Here is a 24,339-nt window from a genome sequence, read left to right as displayed (position 1 = left end):
TTTTGAACTGTGAGCCAGAATCAACCCTGTCTTCTTCAAGCTGCTTTTGTCAGAGGTTTTTTTTTTTTTTTTTTTTTTTCATACTGACAGGGAAAGAAACTAAGACAAATTAGATTGTCTTGGTAGTAAATTCTGGAGCCTTTTTTTATTTTTTTTAAATTTAAGGATGGCCAGGCAGTGGTGGCCCACACCTTTAATCCCAGCACTTGGGAGGCAGAGGCAGGCGGATTTTTGGGTTCCAGGCCAGCCTGGTCTACAGAGTGAGTTCCAGGACACCCAGGGCTATACAGAGAAACCCTATCTCCAAAAAACAAAACAAACAAACCAATTTAGGGATCCCATAGGTATTAATTTTATAGTATACTATGTTTTTGCATGTGTGTATGAGTGTATGCATATAGGCTCAGGTGCACATGTGTGTGATTGAGCATATGTGTGTATGGGCATGTGGAGACCAGGATCTACCTGGAGTGTCCTTCCTCGGGAGCTGTCCACCTTCCGTTTTGAGACAGTTTCTCACTGTCTTGAATCTCACCAGCCAGCAGCCTCCAGGCATCTGACCATCTTGCCCTTCACAGTGCTGGGATTACATGTCACCACATCCAGGTTTTAATTTTATGTCATTGAGACAGGATCTCATTATGTCACCCTGGCTGGCCTGCAACTCTATATAGACCAGGCTGGCCTTGAACTCAGAGATCTACCTGCTTCTGCCTCACAAGTGTTGGTATTAAAGGTGTGAGCCAGCACACCTGGCCCTGCTCACTGTTTTTGTGCCGGTCTTGGGAATGGAACTCAGGTCTTCCTTTTTACATGGTGTATTAGTCAGGGTCCTCTAGAGTCACAGAATATATGACTGAGTATGAAATATCTTTCTATATTGAGGGAATTTATGATGATGACTTACAGTCTGTAGTTCAACTACCTAATGATGGTCAGCTGTGAATCGAGTAGTTGTTGCTCGATCTCACGAGGTCTTCTGTAGAAGTAGATTCCAACAGATGTGCTGGCAGGTAAATGCAAGCGGCAATGAAGAGTGAATCTTCCTTCTTCCAATGTCCTGATGTGGGTCTCCAGCAGAAGGCGTGGCCCGGATTAAAGGTGTGCGCCACCATGCCTGGATCTGGGACTTGTTTTGTCCCAGGCTGGCCTTGCACTCAGAGATCTGCTTGCCTCAGTCTCCTGGGATTAAAGGTGTGTACTACCTTGTCTGGGCCTAAACTTTTCATTGCCACTATGTCTCAAGATCTCCATGCCAAGATCCAGGTGAGAAACTTATGTCTTCCAGTCTCAAGATCTGGATCACAGATGAGCCCTCCAATTCTGGATTGTAGTTCATTCCAGATATAGTCAAGTTGACAACCAGGGATAGCCATTATACATGGTAAGCACTGTATTTACTGAGATCTCTGCCTAGCCCACTATGTTACATTTTATAGAACAAGCTGAAAATATGAAATCTAAAATGCTCTATAGTCAGAAATCTTTTGAATGCCAACATGCCACCATAAATGGAAATTTTCATACCTGCTTCCCTGCGACAAGTCAGTCAAAAAGTATCTGCACCCAATCCCTGACACTATTAGTGGTGCTCTGATGCGCTTATAGACAGGAGTCTGTCGTGGCTGTTGTCCGAGAGGCTCCACCCAGCAGCTGACTCAGACAGATGAGGATACCCACAGCCAAGCAGCGGATGGAGCTTGAGACTCTTATGGAAGAATGGGAGGGATGATTGTGGGCTCTGTGGAAGTTCAGTTAGCTGTACCTCTCAGTCCTGTGCCTCTCTGTGGGCTCTGAAACAGTAAGGCGCTGCTTTCTGATGCCCAGGCATTTTCTGATTCTCCAGAGCCTCTTGTTTTTGGAGAGCTGATCCAGCCACATGCTTCCAGACAATCTGCTATGACAGGTGGACCCCTGCTGGCCAGTGGGACCTACCTGGTGAGGACTATTCCTATACGCCAAGCAATGGTTTCCTCGCTCAGCCAAGCCTTCCACACAAACCTTGCCCCTTGCCCCCTCTGTTTGTTTTGCTTTGCATCGACCTGACTTGAATGCCTTCATGGGTTTCTGCAGTTGGGCTGATGGTGGCCGGGACGTGCAGGGACAATGGCTGTGCCCACCTGTAGGTCAAGGGTCAGGCTTGGTGGAACAGTCTTGTCAGTACTTCAAAAGCTGAGGTGTCTGTCCTGCTAGGCCTCACCCACAGATTAGTGACCACTAGTACACAGGTGTGCCTGGCTATTGATGTCCCCGTGGCCAGGACAAGGAGAGGTGCAAGGTTATGTGCAGGCAGCTTACCTGGGGATTAAAGCATGGACACAGGTGTCCAGTCAATGCCAAGGAAAGGAGGCTGGGTTGGACTCACACGAAGTGGGAGGAGGGGTGGTGAGCTGGGTGCCTGGGGCTCCTCAGTCCTGGGCTGTACTTTATAGGACTGCTTTCCAGTTCTTGGCTGGCCTTTTCATTTTGGTTCTTTCTCTCCTTTTTTTTTTTTTTTTTTTTCTTGTCAAGAAGAACATAGAAACATAAGGAGTTTTAACATAATAATTTCTTTCCTCTTCTTCTTTTTTTTTTTCTTTGTTTTTTGAGACAGGGATTCTCTATGTAGCCCTGGTTGTCCTGGAACTCACTCTGTAGACCAGGCTGGTCTGGAATTCAGAAATCCGCCTGCCTCTGCCTCCCAAGTGCCTGTGATTAAAGGCGTGCGCCACCACTGCCTGGCTTTGTTTTTCTTTTTGTTTTAAGATGTATTTATTTATTTTATGTATGTGAGTACACAGTTCCTGTCTTCAGACACACCAGAAGAGGCATCGGATCCCATTACAGATGTGAGCTACCATGTGGTTGCTGGGAATTGAACTCAGGACCTCTGGAAGAATAGTTAATGCTCTTAACCACTGAGCCATCTCTCTCGCCCAGTTTCATCTTCTCTTTTTCTTTTGCTCTGTAGTTCAGGCTAGCATGTAACTTGAAATTCTGGCAGCCTCCTGAGTGCTGGGATTATAGTACATAGTCTCACTGTGCCACGTCTCTGTGCCACGGGCCCCTAGAGACAGAGCTAGCTTGCCAGTCTTGCTTATTCATTCATTCATTCAGCTGATGGATCACTGTTCCTAAACAACGATTCTGTCCTGTATTCTGGGATGAATGTTGGACACACAGAAATAATTTCCAAAACCCAGGCAGTTCCAGCCCTCAAGGCTTCTCTGTCCTGAAATAGAGACAAAAAATATGAGCAAATAACTGGGTATGAAATGGATTTGTCAAGCCATAGCAGGATGTCTGGGAGGTGTGTCTCATAGGAAGCTATAGTTTAAGCAGATCCGACAGGATTCTGAGCTGGTTTCCAAGGGCAAACAGAGAAAGAAGAGTGAGCCACAGAGGTGCTGGATCTGGGATCTGGGCAGCAGACTGGTCACTAAGGTGAGGAGAGGTGGGGTCAATGGGGCAATTACGTAGTGAGGCTAAGAATATGTGCCTGAGGCTGATTCTGAGGAGGGGGCAACTGTGTTAAAGACTCCACTAAATCCGAGGACGATGAGAGCCAGGCTGGGTCTGAAACCCAGATGTGGCCTGAGAAATTCAGTGTGAAGGATGCCCTCAGATAGAAGCCAGGGTGATGGACCAGAGGGCTCTTCCTTCAAGGGATTGAGATCGGCTGTTCTGAGTTCAGAAGATGGACAGCAGAAGTTCTTGGGAGTAACATGTTCGATATCCCTGGACAATTGGGTCATGCCTCCTTAGAGAGGGCGATTGTCCTAGGCACTGACAAAGGCTGTGCCCTGCTGAGGATGTCACCAGATAAATAATCAGGAGACCTTGAATCCTGGAGCAAGCCCTGCTGGATCTACCCCATCACTTCCATAGGGACAGTGACCTTTGGGCCTCCCAGAGCTTGGGTTGCTGGTGCTACCGGAGGGCAGGCACATACAGCCTGCCGTTGTCTTGTTCATGAGACCTTGATTATCTACTTTTTTTTTTTTTTTTTGCTGAGAACTTGGATAGCAGGGTAGGAAAGAAGAAAAAGTTTCCTGCTCTGCTAGACTGGCCGTCCCGTAAGACATTAATTAAATTAATTAATTAAAGGCAATTAAAGGAACAGTTTTCAGAACTGTACCAGACACGGTTCTGAAAACATGATAACAATTCGGTCACATTGACGGGATGTGGTGGCACATCCCAGAATCCTCAGTACTTAAGAGACTGAGGCAGGAGAATGGCTACATAGAGAAACCTGAAGTGGAAACTTAAGGGTTCTTTGGGAAGTCCGTTGTGTTGGATGGTGGCTTGCTAAAGCAAACACATGAAGGAGTGTTTTGCTGAAGCAGACACAGGTGAAAGGGTGTTTTGCACACGCAAGCCCTCGAAAGGACAAGCGATGACGGATTCTTCGCTAATGACAAGCGTGTATTGGTTTGCCTTACGTGCATTGTTGAGCTCCATTTGTCTTGACTCCATAGAAAAAAAAAATGCACCAAAATTTTTCTCAAGAAGTTTTTACAGCTTCTTGCCACTTCCTCTGACTCAGGCTGATTGGCAGAGTGATGTCAGCTGATGTGTGGACTTTTGCTAAGTCAGACTCACGTGCCGAGGAAAGACACACGATGAGACGAGACCCATGGAGGACGCGTGATGTTTGGAGGGAGTATAAATAGGACTCAATGGACATTGATGGGGGCTTGGCTTGACTTGCTTGTAGAGCTAGCTGTGCAACGCTTCTTGGTCTTCAAAGATCTTTGCTTCACCGGGAGAGGCATAGCCTAGAACTCCTTGTGTTCCCGCTGGTCCTAACGTCTTCTGCTAACTCATGCCAATTCTGCTGAGGCCTGGCTGTTCCTGCTGGGTCATGCCACCACTGCTGCTATCCCAACACTGCTGGACTGCTGATATATCCGTGAACTGTTTGCAAGTGGATGGAGCTGCTGCTGCTGACCTGTGAACTGAACTGCTGATTTCCTGACAATGAAGATGGGACTTGCTCCAAAGAATCCTTAAGTTTCCACTTCAGAAGCCCATCTTAAGTAACTTTAAAAAGGAGAAGTTATGTTTTTAGGACAGTAGATGAAAGCTAGAAATCCTCATGTTAAGTGAAATAAGCCAGACTCAGAAAGGCAAGCATCCTGTGCCTTTTCTCATATGCTGAGCTCAGAATAAAAGAAAAGAGAGGAGCTGGGAGAGCCTCGGTGGTTAAGAGCACCTGCTGCTCTTTCGGAGATTGGAGTTCAGTTCCCAGCAGTCAGATAGAGAAGCTCAGAACTGTTGTAACTCCAGCTCCCAGGGATCCAACACCTTCTTTGGGCCACTCCCAGTATTTGCACATAGATGTCCATACACCCATGCATACAAATACACATATGTGTGTAGCATGAAATATTTAAAAAGTAATCCATGCTATGCCAGCACTACACCGGCAGGCAGGGGGCTGGCCTGGCGCCAGTGATGGCAGGCCAGCCTGCTCTCATCTTAGCAGGCTCTCTGACCTGGAGCTCTGAAATCTCTCTACCTGGTTCACTAAGTTCCCATGGTGGGTCGTTGTGATACTAACCCCATGCTTCCAAATTCCCTCGGCTTTTTGGTCTGTACTTCTTGCAAACCCATGCTTTGCCACCACCGTATCTTTCTCTCTGGAACCAGGTTGAGTCTCAGCATGAAGGAAAACACCATGCAAAACTTAGTTTAGAATCAACAGGAAACACAATCACTGGGCCCAGCAACTAGCATCCTAATTTGTAAGCCATTCTAAGTTAAATCCTTCAGTAGTGGATCCCAACGGATCTGCCACCTGAATCAGGGCCTCCACTACCTACATTTTGGCCTCCATGCTCAGTGCTGGCATAATGTGGATTGCTTTTTTAATACTTCACACTGCATATATGTAAAGAGGCATGCATGTGACCTACAACACAAATGTACAAGCCAAACATCTATACCTATAAGAGAATAACAAATGAAGAGCAGTAACAACTTAAGAAACAGAAGCTGGAAAGATAAATGAACCTACCGGGAAGATATTTTACTCTTGGTCCTCTCATTTTGGCAGATGGATGAGGAATTCTTTTCAATACGGCAGAGTTGCCACAATCTCATACCATGATTTTATATTGTCTTAGGGTTTCAATTGCTGGGAAGAGACACCATGACCAAAAAGCAAGTGGGGAGCAAAGGATTCATTGGATTATTCAGCTTCCACTTCCACACTGCAGTTCATCACCAAAGGAAGTCGGGATAGGAACTCAAGCAGGGCAGGAACCTGGAGGCAAGAGCTGATGCAGAGCCCATGAAGAAGGGCTGCTTACTGGCTTGCTTCCCCAGCTTGCTCAGCCTGCTTTCTCCCCTCCCCCTCCCCCTCCCCCTTCCCCCTCCCCCTCCCCCTCCCTCCTCCCCCTCCCCCTTCCCCCTCCCCCTCCCCTCACCTCCTCTTCTTTTCTTTTCTTTTTCATGACCACATTCACAACTTTATTCATCTCACTCTGCTTTGAAGTAAATTATGCTCAAAACCTTTTTGCCCGGTCCCAAGATCCGGTACAGGGATTGATAATCTGTGGAAATGTTTTGAATTGTTACCAATAGCCAGTCATCTCTACTCTGGAGTGAGTTCCTGTCAACATCTTAGCAAGATTTGATGTGTTTGTTTCAATAGCTAGTTAGTAAATTTGAATTCTACTTGCCTCAGCCTCAGCCTGAGTCATGCTTGCTCTCAGGTATGTTTCTGTCACCACAGGAGACTGGTGACTTTGCAAATTGGACTTTATCCTTTTATAAATTAGAATATGTGCAAAGGATTTTAGGGATCTTTTTTAATTTGACAAAAATGAGATTTTATTTTAATATGATATAGAGCACAACCAAGATACAATGATTCTAAAGGTTATATTCATATTTTAGTTTTGCTTATAATCTTTTATTAAAGATTATATTATTATAATCTTTTTCAAAGATTATATTATTATAATCTTTTTCAAAGATTATATTATTATAATCTTTTTCAAAGATTATATTATTATAATCTTTTTCAAAGATTATATTATTATAATCTTTTTCAAAGATTATATTATTATCTTTTATCTAAAATATAGATATTTTCCTTATTTACATTTCAAATGTTATCCCCTTTCCTGGTTTCCTCTCCAAAAATCCCCTATCCTCTCCCCACCTCCCCCTGCTCCCCAATCCACCCACTCCCACTTTCTGGCCCAGGCATTCCTCTATACTGGGGCATAGAACTTTCACAAGACCAAGGGCCTCTCCTCTCATTGATGACCGACTAGGCCATCCTCTATTCCATATGCAGTTAGAGTCACAATTCCCTCTGAGTGTTTTCTTTGATTGGTGGTTTAGTCCCAGGGAGCTCTGGAGATACTGGTTAGTTTATATTATTGTTCCTCCTATGGGGCTGTAAACTCCTTTGACTCCTTGGGTACTTTCTCTAGCTCCTTCATTGGGGGCCCTGTGCTCCATCTAATGGATGACTGTGAGCATCCACTTCTGTATTTGTCAGGTACTGGCAAGAGCCTCTCAGGAGACAGCTTATATCAGTCAGCCTGCTTTCTTATAGAACCCAGGACCATCAGCCCAGGGATGGCATCACCCACAATGGACTGAGCCCTCCCCCATTGCTCACTTATTGAGAAAATGCCTTACAGCTGGATCTCATGGAGGCATTTTCTCAACTGAGGCTCCTTCCTCTCTGACTATTCTAGCTTGTGTCAAGTTGACACAAACCCAGCCAGTACACATATGCTGATCTTTGACTCTGATAAGATATGCCACCTCAGTCCAGGCTATTTTAGTGGGCTGCTCTGCCATTTCTCTGGGTGTAGGTGGGGTGGAGCACCGGTCTTTACAGTACTCAAGTCTTGTGGAGGAACAGCAAGATCAGCAACATGTCTCTCATGACCACTGTGCCTCGTGGTTCTGCTGAGTTAGCCCAAGTAGCTTCACACTTTCCCTGGCAACTCACTTGCTTAAGCTTCAAAACTACTATTTTAAACCACTGATGCATGTTCCAAGTTGAAAACATAATTTTAAAACCTATGATGCTGTGAAAATAAAAATGGGAATTGAAAATAGTTCCAAACCTCAAACCTTCTGTTTTCTTTTTGTTTGGGGATAATTCATTGTGGTGGGGAGTGGCCGGGAGCCCACTTGTAAGCTGAACACGGCCTCCAGAAACAGCAGCAGCTGCTGAAGAGAGTAGGGAGGCCCACTGACGACATAGCCTGTAGTAAAAGTGAGAAGAAAACTGGTTTTGTTGTTGGCCAGCTCCATCTTTCGGATCATTTCAGGGAACTGCTAAGAAAACACAGGCCTGGCCCAATATGTCTCTAGCCAGTGGCTGAGACTCCACCCAGATGTGATGTTGCTGTAGTCATGCTCTGGGGTTTGCTTCAGCTGGCAGGGGTAGCCTGCATGACCCAGGGCTGAAGTGTTCCATGTCCCGCTGCATCCTGCCACCTTCCAGAATCTGATCTATGGAAATGTGACACAGTCCATGGAGGTCAGGGGGCTCATTTACTGCTGCATGTATAACAGGACCCTTTCGATCTGGGAAGTTTTGTGGAACACATTTTTAAAATTCGGAAAACGACACTAGTTTCTATTCAAACCCAAGCAGCACAGAATACTACAAAGCAAACGGCAGCAGAGAGAGACGCCCTCTCTCTGAGCTTGCTCTCCTTACCACGCCCACCGCATCTCCACCCTGCCTCAAGGATGGAGCACAGACGTTTGTACTCTATTTTTCCAAGGCTTTCTTCTTTTAAATGGAACGTGCACGCGTTCACCAGTACCTTATTTCCAGTTTGAGACTAAATACTAGGTCATATTTTTGTAATTTGCTTTGTTACACTCAGCAACATGTCTTAGACCATATATATATATATATATATATATATCCCTTCAGTATACCACATTTTAACTGTCCCTTTGTCCTTTTAATCACAGTTTTCAAAATTGATTAAGGCTGAGCACTGTTTGGTTGTACGTTCCTGTGAGCTCTTGTGCCCAGTTCTGTGGGAGCAGATAATTGCTGAGTCAAGAGAAAGGCACAGGTAAAGAACCGTCCAGCCCCAGCGCTGCCAGCTCCGCCCGTAAGATTGTCATTCCTGTGTGTGTTTCCACAGACATCCTCCAGCCCAGACCCTTGGCACCTATCCTTAGAGTCATCCTGTTCTGACCAAGTGACATTGCTCTTTTAATTTGCCACTACCCATCCATTCATACGATGGAGCATATTTTTCTGTTGATTTTGCCCTCGAGGGGCATTTGGCAGTCTCTGGAGACATAGTGGTGATGGTGGTAGTGGTGATGGTAGAGCTGGTGGAGGTGGTGGTGATGGAGGTGGAGATGGTGAAGGTGGTGATGATGGTGGTGGTAGAGATGGTGAAGATGGTGGTTGTGGTAGTAGTTGAGGTGGAGGTGGAGGTAGTAGAAATGCTGAGTTAGCATCCCTCGTCAAGATGTCAGAGGTGTGGTGGTTGAGAGTCCTGGCTGCTTAGCCTTCTGTTTGCCATCTGCATTGCATGTGTGAAGTCATTTTTCTGGAAGTCTTCATACTTAGGGCTCTCTATCATTGGGTTATCATACGTATTACAAAAATTTCTCCATGTGTTTATATTTGTCTCTGATGTACTAGAGAATTAAAAACCTTTTAAGTTGAAATGCATAGCTGTTCACACTGATATTATCGCTTTAGTCCATGTTCTAAGAGCAATACATGGTTGTGCTGGTTTGGTTTTTCCACCGCTATGACAAAATACTCAATAACATTAACTCAACGCAGGTAGAGGTTTATGTGGGATCTCCACTTGAAAGGAGTTAGTCTGTGGTTGCTGGGACCTGTCACTTTGGACATGCGGTGAAGCAGAACACTGCGTGAATCACGTCATGACATCTGAAATACAAAAGAGATAAAGAGGGAGGGATCATAGTCTCATAATCTCAGGGACATTCAGAGGAATGTCCCCCATGATCTGACATCTTCAACTCAGCCCAGCCTCTCAAAGTACCAGCACTTCCCGGCACCGCTACAACCTGGTGACTGAAAATGTCAAGTGTAGAGTCATTTGTATTTCCTCCCTATATTTTTTACCCCCAGCTCTATTGAAGTATAATTGATGATTAAAATTCATACTTGTTAACAGTGTGTGTATATGTATGTGTACAAGCACGTGTGTAAATCATAACTGTTCTCGTCTGTTAACCATGCAATGTAGTAGGCTTCCATATGACAGTCTGCATGCGTGCAGAGCACTTTGCACTCGGGTGGGCCCCCTTTACCGTGTCTCATTCTTCTTCCCCACTGGGGCTGGTCCCCACCTCTGCCATGATTGTCCCCATTCGACTTCCATGTCCTTTTCTATGATGCCGTGTTATTAGACGCGTTCTCACGACCGGCCAGGAAGAACACCACAGACCAGAATCTTCTGCGGCAAAGCTTTATTCTTACATCTTCAGGAAAAGAGAGCAAGAAGCAAGAGAGAGAAAAAACGAAAACCCCGTCCCTCTTAAGGAGCATTCTCCTTCGCCTCGGACGTGTCACTCCTTGATTGGCTGCAGCCCATCGGCCGAGTTGACGTCACGGGGAAGGCAGAGCACAAGTAGTCATAAGATACCCTTGGCACATGCGCAGATTATTTGTTTACCACTTAGAACACAGGATGTCAGCGCCATCTTGTAACGGCGAATGTGGGGGCGGCTCCCAACATCTCCCCCTTTTTCTTTTAATAAGAGCAAATAGGCCACCCATATTAATGAGAGTGGAGATAGAGGTCAAATCCCCAGTGTGTAGGTAAAGGAGCCATGTACAGGATTAGCTCTTAGGCTTACAGGCTTTTACCCAGAGCAACCCTGACCTGCTCCCGTGTCGTTTTGCCTGGGGGAAGGGAACTAGGACACTGAACCTTCATGAAAGATGACATGTCTCCCTAGAATAGGCTCATATATGCCGCAGAGCCTTTCCATTGCAGTGCTTAGCCTTGCAACTCTCTCGGGCTGCTGAAGCACACTCACTCTATCCCGTGCAATGAGTCTAGCCTCATGGGATATAAGAGCTGAGTGGCCAGCGACCTATTGCCTAAGCATAGATAACCATATATCAGGGGGAGCTCCATGTTCTAGTCCTGCAAGCGCCTGGGCAATAACCACCTTGTCTCTCCTAGTTTAGGCCTTAAGCTTACAGACCAATCAAAGAAGCAACACTAATCCACAGCAAAGTGTATCTCCAAATAATATTAATCCCACCCATTTTTTAAAGAAAGAAAATGCTGAGGAGATCCAATTGGGTAATCCTTTGGTCAGGGACAGGTCCAAGCGCGTGGAGTTGACCTGAATGATGGCAAGCCTCGAAGGGTCTGTTCAAATTCAGCCATCCAATTCTGTAACATATACTGAAAAAGACTTTTTGACAAATTAGCTGCCCTAGTAAATTTAACATACTGAATGGAAATAACACACAATCCCGGAAACTTTTGTTCACATCCCTGCTGAGTTATTTGTCATAATACATCTAGTTGTATCTGGACAAGATCTATGAGTTGATTAACCAGCATGAGACCTCTCTGTATCTTGACATTAGCTGAGGCCTGTTCATCTATGACTGTAGTCACTGAGGCTGACAAAGTGTTAATGGTGTCAGTCATCTGGACCTGTCCAGACAGAGCCAAGGCTGTCTGAATTAAGGCCAAACCCAGTTCCTAGTTAGTGGTAAAAAAGCAGGAGAATACTTGAGCATTATACATCACCGTCATTGGGAGTGGAAATGTCGACATTATCCCCCAACGCTGCTCTCTCTTTATTATTGACGCCCTGGACATCACCAAGACGAGGGACATTAGTATTCCCTTGGTCAGTCTGGATTTTTCGGGTGAGTCTTTCTGGTACCCAAAATGGGTTGTCTTCATTCTGTGGGAAAACACAGATAGCTCCCCTGGATCTTATCAAGATAGGATCCGGGCCATACCATTTATTATCAAGGACATTTTTCCATTTAACCATCTCATTGGGCCTATCTGGCTCTGAACAATGACGTTCAGCCGCAGTATGGCCATGAACATCAATATTTAAAAAATTGAGTGTAAAGAGTGCCAAAGACACCGACACTCTTGGTGCTCGGGGTACAGTCTCCTCAAAAGTTCCCCTCTTCTGTTTTATAAGATAGGTTTTGAGGGTGCGATGCGCACGCTCAACAATACCCTGTCCTTGAGGGTTGTATGGAAGTCCAGTCAGGTGGGTCACGTCCATCTGATGGCAGAACTGTTGGAATTTTTGAGACGTATAAGCTGGTCCATTATCAGTCTTAAGGAGTCTGGGTTTCCCCCAAGCACTCCATGCCTCAAGACAATGTTGAATCACATGTGAGGCCTTTTCTCCGGTTAACGGAGAGGCAAACATGATGCCAGAACATGTGTCAATGGACACATGGAGATATTGAAGTTTTCCAAAGGAAGAAACATGTGTAACATCCATTTGCCAGACCTGTAGAGGTCGAATACCGCGTGGGTTAATTCCCACATGAGGAACTGGCAAGAACTCACAGCAGCTTTGACATTGAGTAACAATGTCACGGGCTTCTTTTCTTGTCAAGGAGAAACGACTGCGTAATGTTTCAGCCGTCACATGAAAATTATTATGAAAATTTCTTGCAGCCTCTACCGGGGATGATAGGGCAGCAGCCACCACTTTAGTGGCCTTATCTGCCAAATCATTTCCCAGAGCCATGGGGCCAGGTAGGCCTGAATGGGCTCTAACATGAGTAATATAAACAGGAGATCTTCTAGATAACAAAACTAATTGTATCTGCTGAAAAATATTGGCAACTCTACTGGAAGGCTTAATCACTCCAGCCACTTCTAAAAGATTTACTGCATTAACCACATAATAGGAATCTGACACAATATTAAGGGGTTTTAAAAAGGTTTTTAAAACTTCTAAGACCACTAAACATTCTACCACTTGAGGTGAATTTTCATTATACTGTTTGGATACCACTTTACCATTAGCCACATAGGCACCTATGCCAGTTTTTGATCCATCAGTATATACCACAATCCCATTTTTAAGTGGGTTTCTTACTGTTATTTGTGGAAACACAACAGATTGATTTTGGGCAAACTGTAAGATTGGATGTTTTGGATAATGGTTATCTATTTTTCCTGAAAAGGAGGTAACTAAAACTGCCCAATCATTAGATGCGGCTGCCAAGGTTTGAACCTGTGCAGCGGTATAAGGTACAATTAAAAGATATGGACTTTGCCCAAAGTGGGTGATTGCTGCTTTTAGGCCTTTAAGGGCAAGCTGTGCAATTGCATCAGGATACCAATCTATTATTTTAGCTGGGGATACGTTTGGATGGATCCACAACAATGGCCCATTCTGCCACAAAACTGCAGTTGGCAATTGTGCTGTCTTAAAGACACACAAACTGAAAGGCTGCGAATCCTCAATACGTTGTAATTGTGCATTCTGTAAGGCCTTTTCCACTTTTTGTAAGGCCTGGTTAGCAGCTAGAGTAAGAGTCCTAGGGGAGGAGATATGAGGATCTCCTTCTAAAATACTAAACAAAGGCCTTAACTCAGCGGAAGGAATCTTTAAAAAAGGTCTGAGCCAATTAATATCTCCCAACAGCTTTTGAAAATCATTTAAGGTATGGAGGTGATCTCTTCTTATCTCTACCTTTTGGGGCACAATCTTATCTGGGGACACCACAGAGCCCAAGAATTGTCCTGTATCAGAAATTTGGACCTTTTCTGTGGCTATCTGTAAACCCCACTGACTTAAAGTTTTAAGTAGAAAAGGATATGCCTTTTGTAGCATGGTAAGGTCTTTATGGCACAGGAGGATGTCATCCATGTAAAGGAGCAAAATTAAAGAGGGGAATTGTTCCCTCATTGGCAAAAGAGCTTTTTGCACATAAAGCTGGCACATTGTAGGACTATTGGACATCCCCTGTGGTAAGACCTTCCATTGATACCTCTTATCAGGTTTAGCAGAATAAGCTCTCTGACCCGTTAACAAGTCAAAAGTCCAATCTCTCTGCTCTGGAGTTAAAGCAGCAGCGTTTGCTCGGGCCTGCGCCTGTGCCGCCTCCTGCCACAGAGCTCGCCATTCCACATATTTGGCCATACTAGGGAGAGCGGCTTTTGCAATCATTTGCCAGTCGGCAGGAGTTAGTGCCATGCTGGCAAGCCTGTCTAACTGCACCAAGGTAAAATTAGCATTGATTCCATATTTAATCTGCACATATTCTACCGGAGCGTGGACACGCCCACCCTCGGCTCCTTCAAAGACTGGAAATGCCTGTTGTATTTTCCTTTGTTCCTCTCGGGGAATGAATGAGTCTGCGCACTGCCTTTCTGCGCACTGCCTCTCTGCGCATTGCTGACGCACTACGGGCTGACGCACTACGCAGGGCGGGGACTCCGCATAGGGCGGGAGTGCACCTGGTAGCCGATTGCCCTGAGGCCAATTAGCAAACTGGCCTTCGCCAGCCGCTTTTGGCTTTTTTCTTGACCGATTAGCTGGCTGGTAATGGGCTGCTTCTTCCTCCCAGTCTGTTTCCTCAGAGGAGGATTCTTCATCTGCTTCAGAACTACTAAGAGCTGGCTTCCTGAGCTCATCTAGTGACGAGTATCTCCTAGAGACCTCCGCTAATCGATCTTTTTTCTTCTCCCTTTTTCCTCTTTTTCTTCTAATCTCTCTCCAGGTATTCCTACCTAACCTTAACTTTTCCTCGGGTTCAAGACCCTTGGAAAGGCCTGTATACTTACCGTTTCTCCTTGTTCCTACTCTCTCTCTCCGCTTTACTTCTGATAGACTGTCCTGAATTTCCTCTAGAATTTTTAGCCCTGCCTTAAGCACTATATAACATGTGAAAAGGAACAAAAGGGCTCCTAACACTAGAAAAAATTCAAGGCCAAACATTTTCCACTTTACTTCTGATAGACTGTCCTGAATTTCCTTAGAAAGTTCAAGATCAGACTTACCTCGTTCCCCAGCTGAAAAGTTCTGAATTCATACAGTTGAATCCTTCTTAACAGTCTGCTTTACGGGAACCTTTATCACCGTCGTTCCCCAGCTGATGAGTTCTGAATTCGGCAGTTGAATCCTTCTCAACAGTCTGCTTTACGGGAACCTTTATCACCGTCGTTCCCCAGCTGATGAGTTCTGAATTCGGCAGTTGAATCCTTCTCAACAGTCTGTGTTACGGGAACCTTATAACCTTGATTCGCAGTTCTGGTTCTGGAATGAAGTATCCCTCCTGCGCCAGTCCGGAGTTTTTTCTCGTCCCGGATTTTCTCGTCCCGGAATTCGGCACCAATTGTTATTCGACGCGTTCTCACGACCGGCCAGGAAGAACACCACAGACCAGAATCTTCTGCGGCAAAGCTTTATTCTTACATCTTCAGGAAAAGAGAGCAAGAAGCAAGAGAGAGAAAAAACGAAAACCCCGTCCCTCTTAAGGAGCATTCTCCTTCGCCTCGGACGTGTCACTCCTTGATTGGCTGCAGCCCATCGGCCGAGTTGACGTCACGGGGAAGGCAGAGCACAAGTAGTCATAAGATACCCTTGGCACATGCGCAGATTATTTGTTTACCACTTAGAACACAGGATGTCAGCGCCATCTTGTAACGGCGAATGTGGGGGCGGCTCCCAACAATGCCGTGTAAAAAGAAGTGTGCCATGCTTGTCTTTGAGTCTAGCTGGTCTGAAAATAACATGATTTTAGGTTTACTTTATGATGGGGAAATACTCTGTTGAGGATACCCACCATGGTTTTTCTTTTTTAAAACTTATTTATTTTTATGTGTAAATGTGTGTGCTTACATTCGTGGGCACCATGTGAACACACCAGCTCACAGATGCCAGAAGAAGACACCAGAACCTCTGGAACTGGAGTTGCAGGTGGTTGTGAGCTGCCATGTGGGTACCCAGAATCGAACCCAGGTCCTCTGGAGGAGCAGCCTGTCCTTTTAAGCACTGAGCTGTTTCTCTCCATACCTCTGTATCTCTCTCTCTCTCTCTCTCTCTCTCTCTCTCTCTCTCTCTCTCTCTCTCTCTCTGTTTTTCTCTCTCTCTTTTAATGCTTGGTTTATCTCACTTAGTATAGTAACCTCAAGGTTCATCCATGGGACTATGTGGACAGACTTTTCACATTTGGTAGACTTTCTGTCTTTTGAAAGATTGAATACTATCCAGGTGTGTGTGTGTGTGTGTGTGTGTGTGTGCGTGTGCATGTGTGTGTGTGTGTGTTCATATCATCTTTTCCATTCATCCTTGAATGATGGACACTGAGCTGTTTCCATGTCTTGACTATTGTGAATGGTGCTGCTGTAAGCATGACAGTGTAAGCACACCCACACATGACCGACTTTTACTTCCTTGGGTTGTAGAACCAAAACTGAATTAGTGAGGTTAATGATAATTTTATTTAAAAACAAGGTTTCATCCTGGTTTCCATAATGACCAAACCCAAAGGCCAAGCCCACCAATGCTGTATAAGGACTCCTTTTTCTTCAAACCTCACAAGTGGGTTACTTTTGTCTTTTCCAGAATGGCCGTGCTGAAGGGCGTGAGGAGCGTGAGGTTCTGTTTCATCTGGTTGTGACTTTTCCTCCTCCGATCACTACAGATGTTTGTAGCTCCCATGTGCCTACCACTGGTTCATATGCTTTCCTTGGAAAAAGTCTCTATTTGAATCCTTGTTCCATTCTAATTTTAAGTTTTTGTTTGATGTATTACGTATTTTTTAAGGATAGGGTCTTTCTGTGTAACTCTGGGTGGCCACTGTGTTCACTATGCTGCCCAAATTGATGAAGGACATGTAGTAACTTTCCTGCCTCAGCATCCTAGATGCTGAGATTGTGGGGATGGAGTCACAGCAGAGCTCATCTCATGCCCTTCTGATACTTGCTGTCATCCAGAAGTGGAATGAGCATCCCTGCATTTCCTGATTAGCTTGTTTCTGTTTCGCTATGGAGGGACAGGGACTGTTTTCATCTTTTGAATGCTAGCCCTTAATCAGGGATAAATATGGTTTATGTTTAATCTTACTGTATGAGTTGTCTCTTTGTTGTGTGCAGACATTTTTTTAGTTTGATGTGATCTCATTTGTCTTTTGGGTTTTGTTATTTTAGTATTAGGGGTCATATCCTTTAAAAAAAAGGATTTTATTTATTTATTTATTTATTTATTTATTTATTTATTTATATATGATGAGTACACTGTAGTTGTCTTCAGACACACCAGAAGAGGCCATTGGATCTCATTACAGATAGTTGTGAGTCACCATATGGTTTCTGGTGGAATTGAACTCAGGACCTCTGGAAGAGCAGTCAGTGCTCTTGACCACTGAGCCATCTAGGGGTCATATCTTTAAAAAAATCATTTTAGGAGATTTTTATTCTTTTATTAATTTTTTTAAATAAAATATATTGTGATCATGCCTTTTCCCTCTCCTACCTCCTTCCAGGTCCTCCCCACCTCCTTACACCCCCCACCCCAACTTTATATCATCTTGCTCTTTAAAGCAAAAAGCAAGAAAAAAACCAAACAAAACAAAACAAAAAAGCCAAGACATTAGAACCTCCCCCGCAATATGGGAAAGAAAATCAAAGCAAACAGGGAAAAGACCAATAATACAAAAAACTAAAAATGCCAGAGCAGCACGAACGATACCTGCCCAGGTTCAAGCCACCAGATGGGGTCCAGTTCTGGGAGGGAGACAGGGACACAGGGGCCCACTGACAATCAAGAAACTATCTGCAATGGGTATACACTGGGAAGGGGAATAATTGGTTTTCTCCAAAGTTAGCAACAATGCTGCAGGGAGCCCCCATGCTGGGAGCAGTTGACCAACCTAAATGGATGCTAAGTTTTATCCTGTTTCATCTAACAGTGAATGGTTTCAGATCTTATATGTAAGTGGAGTTGTAAGCATTTTACATTTATATTCATCAGGAATATTCGCTAATAATGTTCTTTTCTTGAGATGTTTTAATCTGACTTTAGTAGCAGGATAGTGGTGACATCAGAATCAGAGTAAGACTTTGGACATCTTCCTTTTTTAATGCAACTTTTAAAAATAATTTGAGAAGTGTTGTTAATAGTCATATTCATTCCTCGTAATAATTTTTATTTTTAAATTATACTTACATCATTTCCCCCTTTCCTGTCCTCCTTCGAACCCCTCCCATGCATCCTTTTGCTCTCTTTCAAAACCATAGTCTCTTTCCCTCCCATCGTTCATATGTATTTCTTTCCCTAACTATAAATTAATACAACCTGTGTGGTCCATATAATGTTGCTTGCGTGTATATGATTCTCTCCCCTTTATGTGTCAGTCCTGGAGGTAGTTTTGTTCCTTAGTAATTAGAATCTTTTAAATGATCCGTTAGAAGACAATTCAGTGTTTTGCTGTGCACTTAGTCTTAGATCCTTGGGGTTTCTTCAGTGCCAGTTGTGTTAGGATTTTATTTGAGCGTCTCCTATTTTTTTCTCTTTAAATTTGTCCATTGTGCTAAAGGTTTTCTATTTTATCTTGTCAACAAAACAAACCAACAAAAAAACAAAAGTCCTCTACTTCTTAAAACTGTTTACCACTTGTGTTTTTTCTAGTCTTCATTTTATTTATCTCTGTCCTAATTATTGTTATTTACTCTCTTCTGCTAAGTTTGCATCTAGGTTTTCTTCTTTTGCTTGTTTCTTGGTGAGTAATGCTAAGTTGTTTGCTTGAGGTCTTTATTCCACTTTATTTAGACATTTGTTACTGCAAACTTCCTTCTCAGGGATGCGTTTACTGCATCCAATAAATTTTAGAGTATTCCATTTTTAGGTTTGTTTCTTTCCATAGTAAAAGATTTACATTTATTTATTTGTGTGTGTGGAGGCCAGAGGACAGCTTGTAGGAGTTGCTCTGTTACGTGATGTGGGTCCCGGAGATTGACCTCAGCTCATCCGGCTTGGCAGCAAACACCTTTACTCTCTGAGCCATCTTGCTGGGTCCTTTCTCGATATATCTTTACATTTCCTATTTGAGCTCTTCTTTTGACTATTAGGTTGCTTTGGAGCATGTTGTTAATTTCAGTGTATATGTGAAATTTTCAGGAATTTTTCTGCTCTTGATTTCTAATTTTATGCCATCGTGATCAGAAAAGGTAGTCATGGCTCAGTATCACTTCAGTCTTCTTTTAAAATTGGAAGACTTGTTTGTGGCCAGACGTATGATGTCTGCTGGATCTTCTCTGTTCCCTTGGCAGGAAAGTTTATTGTAGTTCTGTTGGGTTAGATGGTCTGTAAAACTTATATGGTCCGTAGAGAAGTTCAAGCCCAGTGTTTCTGCACTGATGTTCTGTCTAGGATATTTATATTTTGTAAACAGGATACAGAAGTCCTTCCTATCAGCATATTGCTATTTCTGTTAGTATTTGCTTTATATGTTGGATACTCCTATGTTTGCTGCATGTGCATTTACACTTGTTACAGACTCTTAATAAATTGACCACTTCATCATGAATAGTTACCTTCTTGGCCTTTGCTACAATTTTTGATATGAAGTCTGATCCAAATATAGCCACATTTACCACTTACACGGGATGTCTTATTGTCTCTTGTAATCTTACTCCATGTGTGTCCTTAAAGCTAAGGTTCTTAAATTTTTTATTTCCTTATTTAGATTTATTTATTTATTTATTTATTTATTTATTTATTTTTAAATTGTGTGTATAGCTGTTTGCCTGAATGTATGTGTGTGCATCGTGTTCATGCCTGATGTCCACAGAGGTCAGAAGAGGGTGTCACATCCTCAAGAACTGGAGTTACAGGTGCTTGGGAGCCACCATGTGGGAGCCAACCTGGATCCTCTGAAGGAGCAACAAGTGCACTTAACTGCTGAGCCAGCCAGCCAGCCCTAAGATATCTCTTGTAGACAGTAAACATAATTGTATCTTGTGTTGGTTTTAAAATTCATTCAGTTCCTCTACAATTTTTGATTAAGGAATTTAATTCATTTAAAATAATCATTGATAGGTGAAGACTTCTTGTTGCTATGTTATTGTTTCTGTTTCTGTTCCTTTGTCCTTTCCTTTCCCTCTCCCCTCCTCGTCTTCTCTCCACCTTCCTTTCCCCCTCCCCCTTTTTCTGCTGTATTTCTTTGTGATTTGCTAATTTTTGGTAATAATATTTTTATCTCCATCTTCTTATCGTTTGTATATCCAGTATATGATTTTTTCTTTGTTTTGTATATCCAGTATAGGATTTTTTCTTTGTATTTCCATGAAGCATACATATAATACCTTATAGCTATAATTGCCTATATTATTAACAACTTAACTTTGTCCACAATGGAAGTCCACTTGACCTTCTTGCTACACAGGTGATGATGTCATGGATTTAATGCTTTCATGAGTGTGTTGTTTTATTAATGATTAGCAAGTTATAGTTCTTTGTTAATTTGTATAGTTTGTGTTAATTTCCACACTAAAGTTAAAAGTAATTTGTAAGCAGCTTTACCATATTAGGATATTTTGACTGTCATACATCTCTACATCACATTTCATGCTTTCTTATGTTTTCATGTTGGAGCTAGTGGCCTTCTATCTCAATGTGAAGAACTCCCCTGAGCACATCTTGTAAGGTAAATCTGCAGGGGTGAACTTTTTGAAGTTGCTTGTCTGTAAAACGGTGCCTTCATTTCTTCAAGATAAGGGTTGCTGGGTAGAGTGCTCTTACTTGGCACTTTTTAAAAGATAATTATTTTCCAACCCTTGGATCTGTTCTTTAACTCTCAACTTTCTGGGCTTCTTCAGAGCAACCGTTGATGGTCTTCATGGGGTTTCTTGTGTGTGAGCCACTGATGTCTTTCAAATTTCTTTCTTTGTCATTTTCTCCTCCTCAGGCAAGATGTCACATGTTGTCCACTCTGGCTTTTACCTATGTGTCTCTTCCTCCGGCATCTGTCTTTTGAATATAGTGTATGCCAGGCAAAATCTCTTCACTTTGGTCCTGTTTAGAGTTCTTTCAGGTTTATGGGTCTTTAAGTTCATGCACCTCTACAGACTTCATATGGTTTTGGTCATCATTTATTTAAATAACATTTCTTCTGCTTTCCTGGGACTATGATAATGTGTACATTGGTTCAGCGGGTTTTGTCTCATGAGCCCTTGTCTTAGCTTCAGCTGTCAACTTGACACAGCCTCGAGTCATCTGAGGAGTCTCAGTTGAAGGGATGTTCAGACCAGATTAGCCTGTGGCCGTGTCTGTGAAGGACTGTCCTGACTTGTCGGAAAGCCCAGCCCACTGTGAGTGGCTTCATCCCCAGGCAGGCAGGAGGGTCTGGGGCTATCTATATAGGAAAGCCATCTGAGCATGAACCAAGCAGCTAATAAGACCAATCCTATAAGATTGTAAGTCAGGTTAAAGCAATGGTACCTCAGAGAATACCTTCAGGGAGACAAGTAAGAAGCCAGAGAACAAGTTGAAACTGCCTACTGGTTCCCTGAGAGTACTGTCCTACTTGCTCGCTTGCTCTTCCTTTCTTTCTTTCTTTCTTTCTTTCTTTCTTTCTTTCTTTCTTTCTTTCTTTCTCTCTCTCTCTTTCTCTCTTTCTCTCTTTCTCTCTTTCCTTCCTTCCTTCCTTCTTTTCTTTCTTCCTCTCTCTCTCTTTTTTATTTAATTAGGTATTTTCTTCATTTACATTTCAAATGCTATCCCAAAAGTCCCTCATACCCTCCCCACCCTCACTCCCCTACCCACTCACTCCTACTTCTTGGCCCTGGCATTCCCCTGTACTGAGGCATATAAAGTTTGCAAGACCAAGGGGCCTCTCTTTCCAATGATGGCCGACTAGGCCATCTTCTGATACATATGCAGCTAGAGACACAAGCTCCGGGGAGGGGAGGGTACTGGTTAGTTCATATTGTTGTCCCACCTATAGGGTTGCAGACCCCTTTAGCTCCTTGGGTACTTTCTCTAGCTCCTCCATTGGGAGCCCTGTGCTCCATCCAATAGCTGATTGTGAGCATCCACTTCTGTGCTTGCCAGGCACCGGCATAGCCTCACAAGAGACAGCTATATCAGGGTCTTTTCAGCAAAATCTTGCTGGTGTATGCAATGGTGTCAGCGCTTGGAGGCTGATTATGGGATGGATCCCCAGGTGTGGCAGTCTCTAGATGGACCATCCTTTCGTCTTTGCCCCTTCTTAGAATTGGGAACAAAACACCCATGGAAGGAGTTACAGAGACAAAGTTTGGAGCTGAGACGAAAGGATGGTCCATCTTTCTCTCTTTTTTAAAAGATTTATTTATTTATTTTATGTTTATGAGTACTCTATAGCTGTACAGATGGTTGTGAGCCATCATGTGGTTGCTGGGATTTGAACTCAGGACCTTCAGAAGAGCAGTCAGTGCTCTTAACTGCTGAGCCATTCACCAGCCCCTAACTTGCCTTTTCCTTCAGAGTCCCTCCCTGCTCTGTTTGTCAGGCTGCCTCTTGCTTTTATCCTGCAGCACATTGATTTCCTTGCATTGTTTTTATTTATTATTACTTTTCTAAATTTTTTTGGGGGAAACTAGACTTTTTTTTATGTATATGGGTATTTTTTTCTGAATGTTTGTAGGAGCACCACAGGCATGCCTCGTGCCTGCAGAGCTCAGAGGAGGGCATCTGATCCTGTGGAGTTATAGATGGTTGTGAACTTTTAACTGGTGAGCCACTTCACCAGCCTGCATTGTGGTTATTGTTGTTGTTATTGTTGTTGTTGTTATATTATTACTGTTGTTATTGTTATTATATTTTGGCCTCTCCACTGCACTCACCAGAGGGGCAACTCTGGGGATGGGTTTTATGTGTCTGTCCCATTACATAATCCCCAGACACAGCAGGTGTCTAAAAGCATTCCTTCAAGGAGAATGAGCCTGTGCTGCCATCCTCAGAGGGTGAGATGGGTGTAGGAGAGGACAGCAGAGCAGCCTTCTCTGGGGGGGGGGGGGGGATATGGAGGGCTAGCATTTCTGTGCTGAGTCTTGGAGGGAACAGATAGGCCACGAAGGGACAGTGAAGGAGCTTTCTCCAATTTTGCCACTGACTCTCAATATGGCTTTTGGAAACTTCCTGTGGCACTTTCATCTTCTGTAAGGGACAAGGGCCTCAGAGATGGTAAATACAGGCTCCACGCAGGCAGGCAGGCAGGCAGGCAGGCAGGCAGGCACTGTCTCATTTTCTTCTACATGTTCTTCCCAAGCCCCTCTGCATGTCAGTGGACACTGACTAACCATTTGCATAGTAGCTGGATGAAGATGGGCGGATGAATGGGCAGGCATATCCCTGTGCATCGCATCCTGCCCCACGCACCTGTCAGGCACTGTTAAGGAGTTAGCTGCTTTAAAGGTCCTCTCAGTTTCATCTTAGTGTGGCTAGAGTGGACATGCGCAGTCACTTGCTGAGGGCTGTCTCTGGGACAGGAGTGTCTGAACTCCCTTGGGGGGGGAGCCCTAACAATGCTTGTCTGATGAACTCTGGTTTTAGAGGAGACTCCGAGCTATGGTGCCCAAGAACAGAATGGTGGCCTGGTCACACCCTCTCTCCTGCAGGTAATCGCAGCTCAGTCCACCCAGTTTTCCTTCACGATCTTGCATTTATCATGAAATCAACTCGCTACGAGGGGCCCCAAGGCCTGGGCTTTCTGTAAGGAAATGGGAACAATTAATGGGCTTATCTGATGAAAAGGAATGCTGCTAATGATTTATTAATTATCATGTGACTTATCTTTCCACTTCTTATTAATCAAAGATGTCGTGTAACTCTGGAACTCCACATGAGGGGAAACAGACTAGATGCAGCCCTGTGTGTGGGGACGTGGGCTGGAGCCAGGTGTCCAGAGCTTTTCCTGAACCTGCTCCAGCGTGCTGCAGCCTGTGGGGTAAGTCTCCTGGGATTGTGGACAGGGAGATGGGGCGGGGGCAAATGAGACACCACATGGGATGTCCACCCCGTGCCAGGAATTGTTTGTGGAGTATTTCATGGCCTCTTATGAGGACTACAGGAGAGGTATTACTGTTTAAAATTACTTTTGAGAGGAAATTGAGGCCCAGAGACATTCCGGGAGGTTTTCTAAGCAATGCAGTTAGAAGGGCTGGGATTTGTGCTTGGGTACATCTGAGGCACAAGTAGATGCCTTTTAACTGGGGAGGCTTCAGTGAAAACAGAAGTGTGTGGCAGTAGCCTGGGTAGAGCTTAACTGAGGACCCAGCAGGGGTTATTAAAGCTACAAGACAGGAGGACGGTCACAGTTTTATCCTTGATCCTGAAGATTTTTGATATCTCAAAAATGGCTCAAGAGTCACACCA

The 24,339-nt window shown here is 44.0% G+C and overlaps 2 long non-coding RNA genes across 4 annotated transcripts in view; one reads left to right on the top strand and one right to left on the bottom strand.

Annotated features, from left to right (window-relative positions):
* E330023G01Rik (RIKEN cDNA E330023G01 gene) overlaps window positions 1-24,339 on the top strand; it is a 71,489-nt gene that overhangs the window by 38,024 nt on the left and 9,126 nt on the right. The window contains exon 2 of the long non-coding RNA NR_045332.1: window positions 23,782-23,911. This is a non-coding gene — a long non-coding RNA (RIKEN cDNA E330023G01 gene). The remainder of the gene's footprint in view (window positions 1-23,781; window positions 23,912-24,339) is intronic.
* Gm33563 lies at window positions 2,889-10,442 on the bottom strand. 3 transcript variants are annotated; one of them, XR_379742.2, is made up of 6 exons: window positions 10,279-10,442; window positions 8,681-9,892; window positions 8,079-8,219; window positions 6,414-6,539; window positions 6,002-6,263; window positions 2,889-3,211 (listed from the first exon to the last, which is right to left on the bottom strand). It is a non-coding gene; the product is annotated as a predicted gene, 33563 (long non-coding RNA). The 3 variants fall into 3 exon arrangements; XR_379741.2 differs by having other exon boundaries at window positions 8,079-9,892; XR_871051.1 differs by having other exon boundaries at window positions 8,079-9,892; window positions 10,318-10,442.

Source organism: Mus musculus, chromosome 9, assembly GCF_000001635.26.
Source record: "Mus musculus strain C57BL/6J chromosome 9, GRCm38.p6 C57BL/6J".
NCBI classification, from domain to species: Eukaryota; Metazoa; Chordata; class Mammalia; order Rodentia; family Muridae; genus Mus; species Mus musculus.
This window is presented reverse-complemented; position numbering and strand designations above follow the sequence as displayed.